This window comes from Lonchura striata, chromosome 17 (genome assembly GCF_050655825.1).
Source record: "Lonchura striata isolate lonStrDom1 chromosome 17, ASM5065582v1, whole genome shotgun sequence".
Classification (NCBI taxonomy): domain Eukaryota; kingdom Metazoa; phylum Chordata; class Aves; order Passeriformes; family Estrildidae; genus Lonchura; species Lonchura striata.
Genome location: NC_140719.1, coordinates 9,142,420 through 9,157,500, shown reverse-complemented (window position 1 = coordinate 9,157,500; position 15,081 = coordinate 9,142,420). Strand labels below are relative to the sequence as shown.

The 15,081-nt window shown below is 53.9% G+C and overlaps 1 long non-coding RNA gene across 6 annotated transcripts in view; it reads left to right on the top strand.

The window, feature by feature from the left end:
• LOC146765877 (uncharacterized) overlaps positions 1-4,434 on the top strand; it is a 5,418-nt gene extending 984 nt beyond the window's left edge. For 2 of the 6 annotated variants that reach the window (XR_014958841.1, XR_014958840.1), the window contains 3 exons: positions 514-2,230; positions 2,409-2,458; positions 3,633-4,433. This is a non-coding gene — a long non-coding RNA (uncharacterized LOC146765877). Of the gene's footprint in view, positions 1-513; positions 2,231-2,408; positions 2,459-3,632 lie in introns of all 6 variants that reach the window. The other 4 variants (XR_014958842.1, XR_014958845.1, XR_014958844.1 and 1 more) reach the window with 4 other exon arrangements.
• Positions 4,435-15,081: the final 10,647 nt, after the last annotated feature.

The window sequence follows — 15,081 nt, the reverse complement described above, 5'->3', positions numbered from 1 at the left end:
CTGTGAGGTTCTACCACCTCCTTGAGGACATCCTTAAAACCACCGGGGCATCAGCAGGGCTTGGAGCAGGACTGGCCAACCCCAGAGCACCTCACGAAGCCCTCTGTGTGTATGTGGCAGTCGAGTAGCGCCTGGGGGGTGCTGAAAGTCCCAGTTCTGAGAGAAAATTCTGTTTAACTTGTACACGTTGGCTGGGTGTGTCCCCCCAGTACAGCTCGGTTCTTCTCTGAGGCGGTGCCTGGCAGGGTCTCTCCCTGTTAAGGGCCGGGCGTGTTTTTGGCACAACACAGTGAAGGTGGATTATTTGCTTCAGCAAGAGCTGATGATGTCTGGAGGGTTTTTCAGGTTCCTCAGCGGCCAGGAGCATGTGTCTAGGTCACTAGGAACACTTTTTGATCTCGTTCAGTTCTTTTCTGTGTGAGGCTCTGTGGGCTGCTGGCAAGGCCCAAAGTAAGGAAGGTTGCCCCAGTGTCCGTGCTCATGTCAATAGTTTAATTTATTTGGCTTTTCTAGGAGCAGACGTCGTGGAGGCCCTTGGTGCTGTTTTCACTGGCCTCCTGCACTCTCTGAGAGAACCCCTTGCTCCCTGCGTGGCGTTCCAGCTCTGTGACAAAGCTGCTAAGTATCCTCAGCTCTACCAGTTTAACCAATACTATAGACTCTGGATGCCCAAGCAGTCCCAGGAACCTGTGGTATGGAATCCCTGAAGTCACTGAATTCTTGAGCCAGTATTCCTATAAAATCCTCGCAGTCGACAGAGGTTACATTTCCATCCGAAACAGCGTTTTTATTGAGGAGGTAATTCTGCATCTCTTGTTGATCGTGCTGGGGACACACGTTTGCTCCAGGGCTTTTCTCTGTTGACACAAGAGGTCTCTGTGGTGTTTGGGAGGCGATGCCAGGGCTCAGGGCTCATACAGAGACTCCTCACTGGGCACAGCAGAGCCTGGTGTGCGCTGTGGCTTCTGTTTACAGCGCCCAGAGTTCCCCCGGGTGGGTGGAGGATCACAGGCCCCTGGGCTGGGTTTGGTGAGTTTTTCTCAGCTCAGCAGTGTGAACACTCCAGATGCCCCTGGGGACACTGCTGGACAGCATCCATCCACTCTCTCCATCTACTCATTTGTACCCAGGAATGTAGGAAACTCTGACTGGGGACGGGCAGTAGTTTTGAAAATCATGCCCTAGCCTTTTTCTCTAGGAACGAACCAAGAGAGTGCCCTGAAAGCACCGGAGGGGCTGCAGGGGCTGAAGGGAACAGAAAGGGCTCCCGGCACCTTTTGCCTCCGTTCTCTGCCATTCCCCAAAAGGCGTCGCAGTCCTGGAAGAGGTGTTTGTCATGCAGCCTGCCAAAATAAAGACCTGTAAAATCCTAGCTCTGCCTTTTGTTTAACGTGTTCTTACTTCCTATTTATGTCATCACAGAAAGCAAGGAAGGAAGAAATGTGACTGGTTCCCACTATTGCTCCGTGCAGGCATTTTTAAAGGCTGCTGTACTTCTGTCCTCTTTTTCCACTCCAACCTTGACTTTTCCCCTCCTTTTTCGAGGTCTGCTGCTTTGGGTGTCCCAGGCAGGGCTGGGTTCCTCGGCAGGGGTCTTAGGAGTTGGTGCAGATTCTGCTTTTTGCCATGGTGTATCAAAGTGTGCCAGCAAAAGGACTGTTTTCTCCAGGGGAAAGCTTTCTCTCAATGACCATCAATGCACGTATGTGTTTTAATCGTGTAACCAGGTGGATTAAGAAAAGCCGACACCTGTAGCAGATTTGTGTTGGATCAGTGTCTGTGAGAAGTGGGCTGTGTGCTGGAGACGGAGAGACGCTGTTGGAGAGTGGCAACAGTGGCAGGTGTGAGTTGTTAAGATGATGAGGGCTCAGAACAGCCACAGGTGTGAGTTGTTAAGATGATGAGGGCTCAGAGCAGCCACAGGTGTGAGTTGTTAAGATGATGAGGGCTCAGAGCAGCCACAGGTGTGAGCTGTCAGGATGATGACGAGGGGCGTGTCCTGCCTGGGGGAGGTTATTTAAGGGTGAGGGTTTGCCTCAGCCAGGTTTTGCACGGAGCTGCTGAAGAAGAGGAGTTTGTGGGGGGCTCCCGGGGCTGTCTCCTGGAAGGACGGTGAGCGCTTTGGACAGGGTCCGGGGAATCCCCTGGATACACACTTGGATACGTGGAACATTGCTCAAAGGAGGAGCTGAGGGACAAACCTTTGTGCCGAGAAGCAGCAGCCAAGCAGGTGAGCCGGTGTGCTTTTATAACGGGGACTTTTCCCCTTTCCCTTTGAAATTTCGTCATCCTGAGGTTGAATTGGAGGGGGCAGTCCTGTTGTCCCCCCTCTTAAGGGGTTTGGACTGAGGTAAAAAGCCCCCTTTTGCCATCATTTGAGGCAAGCCGCTTCTTTTCTGTTCTTCTAGGGGACGCAGTTGAAGGGGAGCCCACATTTCTTTTCCCTTGTTGGGGTGAGGTGAGCGCCGGAGCGTGGCGTCAGTGTCGGGGCTTCAGAGGAAGGGAGCTGCAGCCATGGCAGCGCTGGCAGGGTGGGGATCGGGCTGTGCCGCTGCATTCGGGGCGCTTCTTCTGCCCCCGGCCCGGCAGCGAAGGGTCCGGCGCGGAGCCCTGCCGGCAGTGCCAGGGCTGGCCGGGGCGGAAGGGGAGCTGGGCGCGGCTGGGCTGCCGCGGGCCCGCCGGAGCTGCGCCGGTGCGAGCCGTGCGGAGCCGAGCGGAGCTTTCGCCGGGCCGGCGGGCGGGGGAGGCGGCGCGGGCACTGCGCCGGTGCCGGCCGGTGCCGCTGCTCCGTCCGCTCCGGGCGCGGGGCTTGGGCGCCGCCGGGGCCCCCCGGGCCCGGTGCCGGCCCCGCCGGGCCGGGGGCAGCGGGCGGGGGTCTCCCGGCGCGGCGCCGCCTCTGCCTGCCGGAGGAGCCGCTTTCTTGCCGGAGCCGCGCTGCGCCCGGGGCCGGGAGCACGGCTTCGCGTTCTCCAGCCTTCCTCGCTGCGGTGTTTCTTTAGGGTCTCATCAATGTGTTTTAAGGATTTTGGGGCTATTTTTAGAGCTCTTCTAGGAATATTTAGAGTTTTTTTTAAAGGTTCTTTGGGGGTTTTTAGGGGTGTTTTAGGGGCTTTTAAAAGTAGAGTATTTTTATTGTATTTTAAGGGCATTCTGAGGCTATTTTCATGTTTTTGTCGGGGTTTTAAGACATTTTGAAGATGAGGGGTTTTTTAGGGCATTTTTGTGGGTTTTTTAGGGTCTTTTCATGGCATAGAGGCTGAGGGACAGCTTGAGGGTGACAGAGGCTGGGAGCTGAGGGAGGAACAGGGGAGGGGACAGTGGGTGACACAGAGAGATGCTGAGGGGGGCAGGGGCAGCTGGAGGGTGACACAGAGAAGCTGGGGGCTGAGGGGCAGAGGAGAGGGGGCTTGAGGGGCAAAGGGGGGTTCGAGGGTGACAGCCAGAGCCTGAGGGCTGGGGGGCTGAGGGAGGGGTCAGGGGTGAAGGGAGAGGGTCTGAGGGCTGGACAGTCCAGTGGGGATCAGGGCTACAGGGTACAACTTAGGAGGCAAGTTAGGGTACAGGTGCAGCACCCCTCACCCAGCCCTAACCTCACCCTAAGCAGCCTTTTCCCTTTTCCCCCCTAACAACAGCAGCACAGCACAGCAAGCCTGACAGCGAGACCACACCGGAAGCCTCCCAGTGGGACAGGGCAGCGACCCTCGCACCAGGACAACGCCAGAACCCTCAGAGGACAACAGGACCCGCTGCGAAAAGGTAGGGATGACATCTGTGGGCTAGAGGGCAACAGGAAGGGGTTTGGAGGCAGAGCAGGCTTCCTTGAGTGTTTTTTTTTGCAGGGCTATTAGGGGATTTTTGAAGGCTTTCTCTGGCATCTTTTAGAGAATTGTTATACCTTCCTAATGGCTATTTTAGAATTCCTTAGTGTATTTTTAGGGTCAGGATGAGGGTGAGACAGGATGCCCACTGAAAATGTGGAGCATTACTGGAATGCTTTGGGAAGATGCCAGTGGAGGGCCAGTGGGTAAGGTGCCATGATGCTGGTCTGAAGGTTGTGAATTCTGAGCAAAGCAAAGTGGTTGTGGTTAGGGTTATATGGTGGCAGATTTCCCAAGGAGAAATCCAGCACGGAAAAAATCAAGCCGAAGCTTTGTACTGTCAGATTACAACAGGTATTCGGCATGAAAAAAAAACCCTGAGTACTTGGGGGTGGGAGAAGCAAGATGAGGGAAATCCAGTGAGGTTTTGACATTGAGGACGCAAAAGGAAACGTGGGACCTGAAAACCAAGGGGATCGCAGGGCCCTGCCAATGAATGAGGGATATCTACATAGTGAAAGCAAATTCAGAAGCCCAGATTCCTGATGTCAGTTTGTAGGGCTGCCTTGGGTCTATCAGGGCAGCACAAGTTTGAGGTGGGGACAGCTTCGGTGTGGGGTCCATCCTTCGATATAAGGATTTTTTGCAGTGATGTCCCTGCAGAGGGCCAGGGGCCCCTGGGCACATCCTTTGGCCATTTTCCCTGGGAAAGAAAACTCAGCAGTCCAGGTTCCTGATGTCAGTTTGTAGGGCTGCCTTGGGTCTATCAGGGCAGCACAAGTTTGAGGTGGGGACAGCTTCGGTGTGGGGTCCATCCTTTGATATAGTGATTTTTTGCACTGAGGCCCCTGCCCAGGGCCAGGGGCCCCTGGGCACAGCCTTTTTCCATTTTCCCTGGGAAAGAAAACTCAGCAGTCCAGGTTCCTGATGTCAGTTTGTAGGGCTGCCTTGGGTCTATCAGGGCAGCACAAGTTTGAGGTGGGGACAACTTCGGTGTGGGGTCCATCCTTCAATATAAGGATTTTTTGCAGTCAGGGCCAGGGGCCCAGGGGCAGGAGCCCCTGGGCACATCCTTTTTCCATTTTCCCTGGGAAAGAAAACTCAGCAGTCCAGGTTCCTGATGTCAATTTGTTGGGCTCCCTTGGGTCTATCAGGGCAGCACAAGTTTGAGGTGGGGACAACTTCGGTGTGGGGTCCATCCTTCGATATAAGGATTTTTTGCAATCAGGGCCAGGGGCCATTGGGCACATCCTTTGGCTATTTTCCCTGGGAAAGAAAACTCAGCAGTCCAGGTTCCTGATGTCAGTTTGTAGGGCTCCCTTGGGTCTATCAGGGCAGCACAAGTTTGAGGTGGGGAAAACTTCGGTGTGGCGTCCATCCTTCGATATAAGGATTTTTTTGCAGTCAGGACCAGGGGCCCCTGGGCACATCCTTTTTCCATTTTCCCTGGGAAAGAATACTCAGCAGTCCAGATTACTGATGTCAGTTTGTAGGGCTCCCTTGGGTCTATTAGGGCAGCACAAGTTTGAGGTGGGGACAACTTTGGTGTGGGGTCCATCCTTCGATATAAGGATTCTTTGCAGTGAGGCCCCAGCCCAGGGCAAGGGGCCCCTGGGCACATCCTTTTTCCATTTTCCCTGGGAAAGAAAACTCAGCAGTCCAGGTTCCTGATGTCAGTTTGTAGGGCTCCCTTGGGTCTATCAGGGCAGCACAAGTTTGAGGTGGGGACAACTTCGGTGTGGGGTGCATCCTTTGATAAAAGGATTTTTTGCAGTAAGGGCCAGGGGCCCCTGGGCACATCCTTTGGCCATTTTCCCTGGGAAAGAAAACTCAGCAGTCCAGGTTCCTGATGTCAGTTTGTAGGGCTGCCTTGGGTCTATCAGGGCAGCACAAGTTTGAGGTGGGGACAACTTCGGTGTGGGGTCCATCCTTCGATATAAGGATTTTTTGCAGTCAGGGCCAGGGGCCCAGGGCCAGGGGCCCCTGGGCACATCGTTTTTCCATTTTCCCTGGGAAAGTAAACCAGCAGTCCAGGTTCCTGATGTCAGTTTGTAGGGCTCCCTTGGGTCTATCAGGGCAGCACAAGTTTGAGGTGGGGACAACTTCGGTCTGTGCTCCATCCTTCGATATAAGGATTTTTTGCAGTCAGGGCCAGGGGCCCAGGGCCAGGGGCCCCTGGGCACATCCTTTTTCCATTTTCCCTGGGAAAGAAAACTCAGCAGTCTAGGTTCCTGATGTCAGTTTGTAGGGCTCCCTTGGGTCTATCAGGGCAGCACAAGTTTGAGGTGGGGACAACTTCGGTGTGGGGTCCATCCTTCGATATAAGGATTTTTTGCAGTGAGGTACCTGCCCAGGGCCAGGAGCCCCTGGGCACATCCTTTGGCCATTTTCCCTGGGAAAGAAAGCTCAGCAGTCCAGGTTCCTGATGTCAGTTTCTAGGGCTCCCTTGGGTCTATCAGGGCAGCACAAGTTTGAGGTGGGGACAACTTCGGTGTGGGGTCCATCCTTCGATAGAAGGATTTTTTGCAGTCAGGGCCAGGGGCCCCTGGGCACATCCTTTTTCCATTTTCCCTGGGAAAGAAAACTCAGCAGTCCAGGTTCCTGATGTCAGTTTGTAGGGCTCCCTTGGGTCTATCAGGGCAGCACAAGTTTGAGGTGGGGACAACTTCGGTGTGGGGTGCATGCTTCGATATAAGGATTCTTTGCAGTCAGGGCCAGGGGCCCCTGGGCCCATCCTTTGGCCATTTACCCTGGGAAAGAAAACTCAGCAGTCCTGGTTCCTGATGTCAGTTTGTAGAGCTCCCTTGGGTCTATCAGGGCAGCACGAGTTTGAGGTGGGGACAATTTCGGTGTGGAATCCATCCCTCGATATAAGGATTTTTTGCAGTCAGGGCCAGGGGCCCCCAGGTACATCCTTTGGCCATTTTCCCTGGGAAAGAAAACTCAGCAGTCCAGGTTGCTGATGTCAGTTTGTAGGGCTCCCTTGGGTCTATCAGGGCAGCACAAGTTTGAGGTGGGGACAACTTCGGTGTGGGGTCCATCCTTCGATATAAGGATTTTTTGCAGTCAGGGCCAGGGGCCCAGGGCCAGGAGCCCCTGGGCACATCCTTTTTCCATTTTCCCTGGGAAAGAAAACTCAGCAGTCCAGGTTCCTGATGTCAATTTGTTGGGCTCCCTTGGGTCTATCAGGGCAGCACAAGTTTGAGGTGGGGACAACTTCGGTGTGGGGTCCATCCTTCGATATAAGGATTTTTTGCAGTGAGGCCCATGCCCAGGGCCAGGGGCCCCATGGCACATCCTTTTTCCATTTTCCCTGGGAAAGAAAACTCAGCAGTCCAGGTTCCTGATGTCAGTTTGTAGGGCTCCCTTGGGTCTATCAGGGCAGCATAAGTTTGAGGTGGGGACAACTTCGGTCTGGGGTCCATCCTTCGATATAAGGATTTTTTACAATCAGGGCCAGGGTCCCCTGGGCACATCCTTTGGCCATTTTCCCTGGGACAGAAAACTCAGCAGTCCAGGTTCCTGATGTCAGTTTGTAGGGCTGCCTTGGGTGTATCAGGGCAGCACAATTTTGAGGTGGGGACAACTTCGGTGTGGGGTCCATCCTTCGATATAAGGATTTTTTGCAGTCAGGGCCAGGGGCCCAGGGCCAGGGGCCACTGGGCACATCCTTTTTCCATTTTCCCTGGGAAAGAAAACTCAGCAGTCTAGGTTCCTGATGTCAGTTTGTAGGGCTCCCTTGGGTCTATCAGGGCAGCACAAGTTTGAGGTGGGGACAACTTCGGTGTGGGGTCCATCCTTCGATATAAGGATTTTTTGCAATAAGGTCCCTGCCCATGGCCAGGGGCCCCCGGGCACATCCTTTGGCCATTTTCCCTGGGAAAGAAAACTCAGCAGTCCAGGTTCCTGATGTCAGTTTGTAGGGCTCCCTTGGGTCTATCAGGGCAGCACAAGTTTGAGGTGGGGACAACTTTGGTGTGGGGTCCATCCTTCGATAGAAGGATTTTTTGCAGTCAGGGCCAGGGGCCCCTGGGCACATCCTTTTTCCATTTTCCCTGGGAAAGAAAACTCAGCAGTCCAGGTTCCTGATGTCAGTTTGTAGGGCTGCCTTGGGTCTATCAGGGCAGCACAAGTTTGAGGTGGGGACAACTTTGGTGTGGGGTCCATCCTTCGATATAAGAATTTTTTGCAGTAAGGGCCAGGGGCCACCGGGCACAACCTTTGGCCATTTTCCCTGGGAAAGAAAACTCAGCAGTCCAGGTTCCTGATGTCAGTTTTTAGGGCTGCCTTGGGTCTATCAGGGCAGCACAAGTTTGAGGTGGGGACAACTTCCGTGTGGGGTCCATCCTTCGATATAAGGATTTTTGCAGTCAGGGCCAGGGGCCCAGGGCCAGGGGCCCCTGGGCACATCGTTTTTCCATTTTCCCTGGGAAAGAAAACTCAGCAGTCCAGGTTCCTGATGTCAGTTTGTAGGGCTCCCTTGGGTCTATCAGGGCAGCACAAGTTTGAGGTGGGGACAACTTCGGTGTGGGGCCCATCCTTCGATATAAGGATTTTTTGCAGTCAGGGCCAGGGGCCCAGGGCCAGGGGCCACTGGGCACATCCTTTTTCCATTTTCCCTGGGAAAGAAAACTCAGCAGTCCAGGTTCCTGATGTCAGTTTGTAGGGCTCCCTTGGGTCTAACAGGGCCGCACAAGTTTGAGGTGGGGACAACTTTGGTGTGGGGTCCATCCTTCGATATAAGGATTTTTTGCAATGAGGTCCCTGCCCAGGGCCAGGGGCCCCCGGGCACATCCTTTGGCCATTTTCCCTGGGAAAGAAGACTCAGCAGTCCAGGTTCCTGATGTCAGTTTGTAGGGCTCCCTTGGGTCTATCAGGGCAGCACAAGTTTGAGGTGGGGACAACTTTGGTGTGGGGTCCATCCTTCGATATAAGGATTTTTTGCAGTCAGGGCCAGGGGCCCCTGGGCACACCCTTTTTCCATTTTCCCTGGGAAAGAAAACTCAGCAGTCCAGGTTCCTGATGTCAGTTTGTAGGGCTCCCTTGGGTCTATCAAGGCAGCACAAGTTTGAGGTGGGGACAACTTCGGTGTGGGGTCCATCCTTCGATATAAGGATTCTTTGCAGTCAGGGCCAGGGGCCTCCAGGCACGTACATTTTCCATTTTCCCTGGGAAAGAAAACTCAGCAGTCCAGGTTCCTGATGTCAGTTTGTAGGGCTCCCTTGGGTCTATCAGGGCAGCACAAGTTTGAGGTGGGGACAACTTCGGTGTGGGGTCCATCCTTGGATATAAGGATTTTTTGCAGTCAGGGCCAGGGGCCCAGGGACAGTGGCCCCTGGGCACATCCTTTTTCCATTTTCCCTGGGAAAGAAAACTCAGCAGTCCAGGTTCCTGATGTCAGTTTGTAGGGCTCCCTTGGGTCTATCAGGGCAGCACAAGTTCGAGGTGGGGACAACTTCGGTGTGGGGTGCATGCTTCGATATAAGGATTCTTTGCAGTCAGGGCCAGGGGCCCCTGGGCCCATCCTTTGGCCATTTACCCTGGGAAAGAAAACTCAGCAGTCCTGGTTCCTGATGTCAGTTTGTAGAGCTCCCTTGGGTCTATCAGGGCAGCACGAGTTTGAGGTGGGGACAATTTCGGTGTGGAATCCATCCCTCGATATAAGGATTTTTTGCAGTCAGGGCCAGGGGCCCCCAGGTACATCCTTTGGCCATTTTCCCTGGGAGAGAAAACTCAGCAGTCCAGGTTCCTGATGTCAGTTTGTAGGGCTCCCTTGGGTCTATCAGGGCAGCACAAGTTTGAGGTGGGGACAACTTCGGTGTGGCGTCCATCCTTCGATATAAGGATTTTTTTGCAGTCAGGACCAGGGGCCCCTGGGCACATCCTTTTTCCATTTTCCCTGGGAAAGAAAACTCAGCAGTCCAGGTACCTGCTGTCAGTTTGTAGGGCTGCCTTGGGTCTATCAGGGCAGCACAAGTTTGAGGTGGGGACAACTTTGGTGTGGGGTCCATCCTTCGATATAAGGATTCTTTGCAGTGAGGCCCCAGCCCAGGGCCAGGGGCCCCTGGGCACATCCTTTTTCCATTTTCGCTGGGAAAGAAAACTCAGCAGTCCAGGTTCCTGATGTCAGTTTGTAGGGCTGCCTTGGGTCTATCAGGGCAGCACAAGTTTGAGGTGGGGACAACTTCGGTGTGGGGTCCATCCTTCGATATAAGGATTTTTTGCAGTGAGGCCCATGCCCAGGGCCAGGGGCCCCATGGCACATCCTTTTTCCATTTTCCCTGGGAAAGAAAACTCAGCAGTCCAGGTTCCTGATGTCAGTTTGTAGGGCTCCCTTGGGTCTATCAGGGCAGCATAAGTTTGAGGTGGGGACAACTTCGGTCTGGGGTCCATCCTTCGATATAAGGATTTTTTACAATCAGGGCCAGGGTCCCCTGGGCACATCCTTTGGCCATTTTCCCTGGGACAGAAAACTCAGCAGTCCAGGTTCCTGATGTCAGTTTGTAGGGCTGCCTTGGGTGTATCAGGGGAGCACAATTTTGAGGTGGGGACAATTTCGGTGTGGGGTCCATCCTTCGATATAAGGATTTTTTGCAGTCAGGGCCAGGGGCCCCTGGGTACATCCTTTTTCCTTTTTCCCTGGGAAAGAAAACTCAGCAGTCCAGGTTCCTGATGTCAGTTTGTAGGGCTGCCTTGGGTCTATCAGGGCAGCACAAGTTTGAGGTGGGGACAACTTCGGTGTGGGGTCCATCCTTCGATATAAGGATTTTTTGCAGTCAGGGCCAGGGGCCCAGGGCCAGGGGCCACTGGGCACATCCTTTTTCCATTTTCCCTGGGAAAGAAAACTCAGCAGTCTAGGTTCCTGATGTCAGTTTGTAGGGCTCCCTTGGGTCTATCAGGGCAGCACAAGTTTGAGGTGGGGACAACTTCGGTGTGGGGTCCATCCTTCGATATAAGGATTTTTTGCAATAAGGTCCCTGCCCATGGCCAGGGACCCCCGGGCACATCCTTTGGCCATTTTCCCTGGGAAAGAAAACTCAGCAGTCCAGGTTCCTGATGTCAGTTTGTAGGGCTGCCTTGGGTCTATCAGGGCAGCACAAGTTTGAGGTGGGGACAACTTCGGTCTGGGGTCCATCCTTCGATATAAGGATTTTTTGCAGTCAGGGCCAGGGGCCCCTGGGCACATCCTTTTTCCATTTTCCCTGGGAAAGAAAACTCAGCAGTCCAGGTTCCTGATGTCAGTTTGTAGGGCTGCCTTGGGTCTATCAGGGCAGCACAAGTTTGAGGTGGGGACAACTTTGGTGTGGGGTCCATCCTTCGATATAAGGATTTTTTGCAGTAAGGGCCAGGGGCCACCGGGCACAACCTTTGGCCATTTTCCCTGGGAAAGAAAACTCAGCAGTCCAGGTTCCTGATGTCAGTTTGTAGGGCTGCCTTGGGTCTATCAGGGCAGCACAAGTTTGAGGTGGGGACAACTTCCGTGTGGGGTCCATCCTTCGATATAAGGATTTTTTGCAATGAGGTCCCTGCCCAGGGCCAGGGGCCCCCGGGCACATCCTTTGGCCATTTTCCCTGGGAAAGAAGACTCAGCAGTCCAGGTTCCTGATGTCAGTTTGTAGGGCTCCCTTGGGTCTATCAGGGCAGCACAAGTTTGAGGTGGGGACAACTTTGGTGTGGGGTCCATCCTTCGATATAAGGATTTTTTGCAGTCAGGGCCAGGGGCCCCTGGGCACATCCTTTTTCCATTTTCCCTGGGAAAGAAAACTCAGCAGTCCAGGTTCCTGATGTCAGTTTGTAGGGCTCCCTTGGGTCTATCAGGGCAGCACAAGTTTGAGGTGGGGACAACTTCGGTGTGGGGTCCATCCTTCGATATAAGGATTCTTTGCAGTCAGGGCCCGGGGCCTCCAGGCACATACATTTTCCATTTTCCCTGGGAAAGAAAACTCAGCAGTCCAGGTTCCTGATGTCAGTTTGTAGGGCTCCCTTGGGTCTATCAGGGCAGCACAAGTTTGAGGTGGGGACAACTTCGGTGTGGGGTCCATCCTTGGATATAAGGATTTTTTGCAGTCAGGGCCAGGGGCCCAGGGACAGTGGCCCCTGGGCACATCCTTTTTCCATTTTCCCTGGGAAAGAAAACTCAGCAGTCCAGGTTCCTGATGTCAGTTTGTAGGGCTCCCTTGGGTCTATCAGGGCAGCACAAGTTCGAGGTGGGGACAACTTCGGTGTGGGGTGCATCCTTCGATATAAGGATTTTTTGCAGTCAGGGCCATGGGCCCCCGGGCATATCCATTAGCCATTTTCCCTGGGAAAGAAAACTCAGCAGTCCAGGTTCCTGATGTCAGTTTGTAGGGCTCCCTTGGGTCTATCAGGGCAGCACAAGTTTGAGGTGGGGACGACCTCGGTGTGCGGTCCATCCATCGATATAAGGATTTTTTGCAGTCAGGGCCAGGGGCCCAGGGCCAGGTGCCCCTGGGCACATCCTTTTTCCATTTTCCCTGGGAAAGAAAACTCAGCAGTCCAGGTTCCTGATGTCAGTTTGTAGGGCTCCCTTGGGTCTATCAGGGCAGGACAAGTTTGAGGTGGGGACAGCTTCGGTGTGGGGTCCATCCTTCGATATAAGGATTTTTTGCAGTCAGGGCCAGGGGCCTCCAGGCACATACTTTTTCCATTTTCCCTGGGAAAGAAAACTCAGCAGTCCAGGTTCCTGATGTCAGTTTGTAGGGCTCCCTTGGGTCTATCAGGGCAGCACAAGTTTGAGGTGGGGACAACTTCGGTGTGGAATCCATCCTTCGATATAAGGATTTTTTGCAGTGAGGCCCCTGCCCAGGGCCAGAGGCCCCTGGGCACATCCTTTGGCCATTTTCCCTGGGAAAGAAAACTCAGCAGTCCAGGTTGCTGATGTCATTTTGTAGGGCTCCCTTGGGTCTATCAGGGCAGCACAAGTTTGAGGTGGGGACAACTTCGGTGTGGGGTCCATCCTTCGATATAAAGATTTTTTGCAGTCAGGGCCAGGGGCCCAGGGCCAGGGGCCCCTGGGCACATCCTTTTTCCATTTTCCCTGGGAAAGAAAACTCTGCAGTCTAGGTTCCTGATGTCAGTTTGTAGGGCTCCCTTGGGTCTATCAGGGCAGCACAAGTTTGAGGTGGGGACAACTTCCGTGTGGGGTCCATCCTTCGATATAAGGATTTTTTGCAGTGAGGTCCCTGCCCAAAGCCCGGGGCCCCTGGGCACATCCTTTTTCGATTTTCCCTCGGAAAGAAAACACAGCAGTCCAGGTTCCTGATGTCAGTTTGTAGGGCTGCCTTGGGTCTATCAGGGCAGCACAAGTTTGAGGTGGGGACAACTTCGGTGTGGAATCCATCCTTCAATATAAGGATTTTTTGCAGTGATGTCCCTGCCCAGGGCCAGGGGCCCCCGGGCACATCCTTTGGCCATTTTCCCTGGGAAAGAAAACTCAGCAGTCCAGGTTCCTGATGTCAGTTTGTAGGGCTGCCTTGGGTCTATCAGGGCAGCACAAGTTTGAGGTGGGGACAACTTCGGTCTGGGGTCCATCCTTCGATATAAGGATTCTTTGCAGTCAGGGCCAGGGGCCCCCGGGTACAGCCTTTGGCCATTTTCCCTGGGAAAGAAAACTCAGCAGTCCAGGTTCCTGATGTCAGTTTGTAGGGCTCCCTTGGGTCTATCAGGGCAGCACAAGTTTGAGGTGGGGACAACTTCGATGTGGGGTCCATCCTTCGATATAAGGATTTTTTGCAGTCAGGGCCAGGGGCCCAGGGCCAGGAGCCCATGGGCACATCCTTTTTCCATTTTCCCTGGGAAAGAAAACTCAGCAGTCCAGGTTCCTGATATCAATTTGTTGGGCTCCCTTGGGTCTATCAGGGCAGCACAAGTTTGAGGTGGGGACAACTTCGGTGTGGGGTCCATCCTTCGATATAAGGATTTTTTGCAGTCAGGGCCAGGGGCCCAGGGCCAGGGGCCACTGAGCACATCCTTTTTCCATTTTCCCTGGGAAAGAAAACTCAGCAGTCTAGGTTCCTGATGTCAGTTTGTAGGGCTGCCTTGGGTCTATCAGGGCAGCACATGTTTGAGGTGGGGACAACTTCGGTGTGGGGTCCATCCTTCGATATAAGGATTTTTTGCAATGAGGTCCCTGACCAGGGCCAGGGGCCCCCGGGCACATCCTTTGGCCATTTTCCCTGGGAAAGAAAACTCAGCAGTCCAGGTTCCTGATGTCAGTTTGTAGGGCTGCCTTGGGTCTATCAGGGCAGCACAAGTTTGAGGTGGGGACAACTTCGGTCTGTGGTCCATCCTTCGATATAAGGATTTTTTGCAGTCAGGGCCAGGGGCCCCATGGCACATCCTTTTTCCATTTTCCCTGGGAAAGAAAACTCAGCAGTCCAGGTTCCTGATGTCAGTTTGTAGGGCTCCCTTGGGTCTATCAGGGCAGCACAAGTTTGAGGTGGGGACAACTTCGGTGTGGGGTCCATCCTTCGATATAAGGATTTTTGCAGTCAGGGCCAGGGGCCCAGGGCCAGGGGCCCCTGGGCACATCGTTTTTCCATTTTCCCTGGGAAAGTAAACACAGCAGTCCAGGTTCCTGATGTCAGTTTGTAGGGCTCCCTTGGGTCTATCAGGGCAGCACAAGTTTGAGGTGGGGACAACTTCGGTGTGGGGCCCATCCTTCGATATAAGGATTTTTTGCAGTCAGGGCCAGGGGCCCAGGGCCAGGGGCCACTGGGCACATCCTTTTTCCATTTTCCCTGGGAAAGAAAACTCAGCAGTCTAGGTTCCTGATGTCAGTTTGTAGGGCTCCCTCGGGTCTATCAGGGCCGCACAAGTTTGAGGTGGGGACAACTTCGGTGTGGGGTCCATCCTTCAATATAAGGATTTTTTGCAATGAGGTCCCTGCCCAGGGCCAGGCGCCCCCGGGCACATCCTTTGGCCATTTTCCCTGGGAAAGAAGACTCAGCAGTCCAGGTTCCTGATGTCAGTTTGTAGGGCTCCCTTGGGTCTATCAGGGCAGCACAAGTTTGAGGTGGGGACAACTTCGGTGTGGGGTCCATCCTTCGATATAAGGATTTTTTGCAGTCAGGGCCAGGGGCCCCTGGGCACATCCTTTTTCCATTTTCGCTTGGAAAGAAAACTCAGCAGTCCAGGTTCCTGATGTTAGTTTGTAGGGCTCCCTTGGGTCTATCAGGGCAGCACAAGTTTGAGGTGGGGACAACTTCGGTGTGGGGTCCATCCTTCGATATAAGGATTCTTT